Raw genomic sequence first — 1624 nt, forward strand, 5'->3', positions numbered from 1 at the left:
CAATGGGAGGACAGTAGTCCAGAAGTCCTTTTCCTTTCACAAAAGTATATTATTTAGATGTGCATATCACACACTCAGTACCTAACATGAATGCCGGTGGAACTCCATACTCAGAGACTCTGAATCAATCAGTATTCTATTGGACATTATCTTTTTGAACTAAAATTTTATAACAGTAAAGAGAGGGTTGACATGCTGTGGATGATCTCTGTCATCTTCTGAATACAGAGCAAATGACTGATATTTGATATGCTTCATGATTTATCCTTATTTATAATCTCATCTTTTGTTTTTGTTTTATGCCATACCCAATTCTCTTCTAGCTTATGCTCCAGTCACACTGAATTATGTTCCAGTCACTCTTTCCACCTGCCTCTACAATAACATACAGGATTTTCATGTTGGCAGACATTCGCGCATGCTGTGTCAATTGTGGGAGCTCTCTTTCCCTTCTTGTAACTATGCACATCTGTGTTAGCAAAAAATGCACATATGTTATGTGCATTTTTATTGGAAAACATGTTAGAGATTTTGCTCCATCTTCTGAAAGGTCTGTGAGCTCATAAAAATTAAGATGCATTCCTCCTGCCTGTGCTCAGTAAAAGCACATTCAGGCCCTCCTTGTCTCAAATGCACCAGGCAAATTCCCAGTACCTGTATCACACACCACAATGCCCTAAAAGAAAGAGAGAAGGAGAGTGAGAGAGAGAAAGAAGTAAAGTTCCTGCCTAATCGGCAGGATGGGGATAGAGGGAGAGGAGTATGGGGACTGGAAGGGAAACTTGGGACATTGGTCAGAGGAAATGTACAGTGGTGAAATGAAGGGTACTGGAACATAGACTAAACCCAATTGTGAATAATTTTGTAACTATCACAGTGATTCAATTAAAAATATAAATAAATTTAAGAAATTAAAATTTAATGAGATGTATGTATTTCTGGAAATGTATTGTTTATTACCAAGCTAATAAAATATGACACTTATACCAAAAATTTTGATCAGATGGATGTATATTTAAAAATAAATAATTTAACAAAAATGATGCAGATGAAATACGTTGTCTGAGACTATTCTTTCAGGGATTGTTTCTATAGTTCTTTACTAGAGAAGTTTCTCTGATCTTGTAGAGCACTGGAAACCGGGAGGAGGAGTCAGAGCATCTTCTTCCTGAGTATGAAGCTGGGTCTGAGTGTTGCTTTTGCAACTGCCTTTTGCATTGAGGATTGTTCTTCTCTTTCTTTGGAAGAGTGAGAGGGAGAGAACATAGTCTGAGTGTTGTCATGAAAACAAACAACCAACCACAAAAAATTGTCTGAGTTGCCATAGAAATATAGAAATGAAAATTGAAATTTTCTCAATAGATCGAAGATCTGGACCTAAGTTTTTTCAGAACTTTCTAATTTATATAAAGAATTCTAAAAATATTGCTAAAGAGGAGCGTGCTTAGCTTATACTTTGGTAGTAGCACAACTTAACTACCAACATCTTGCAAGAAAACAACAGAAAAAGAATTTTTAAAATACAGTTTAATATCACTCAGAACAGTAATATATTCCCAAATGCAAAAGAATGTCCTTCTTTGAAGCCTTGGATAAAATTTAAGAGGGCCACATACCTGGGAAC

General features: G+C 36.0%; 1 non-coding gene across 1 annotated transcript; it reads left to right on the top strand.

Moving 5' to 3' along the window:
- The first annotated feature begins 1064 nt into the window (after positions 1 to 1064).
- LOC130038470 (small nucleolar RNA U3) lies at positions 1065 to 1278 on the top strand. Its single transcript, XR_008794699.1, has one exon. It is a non-coding gene; the product is annotated as a small nucleolar RNA U3 (small nucleolar RNA).
- The last annotated feature ends 346 nt before the right edge of the window (positions 1279 to 1624 follow it).

Source organism: Sorex fumeus, unplaced genomic scaffold, assembly GCF_029834395.1.
Source record: "Sorex fumeus unplaced genomic scaffold, SorFum_2.1 ptg000075l, whole genome shotgun sequence".
NCBI classification, from domain to species: domain Eukaryota; kingdom Metazoa; phylum Chordata; class Mammalia; order Eulipotyphla; family Soricidae; genus Sorex; species Sorex fumeus.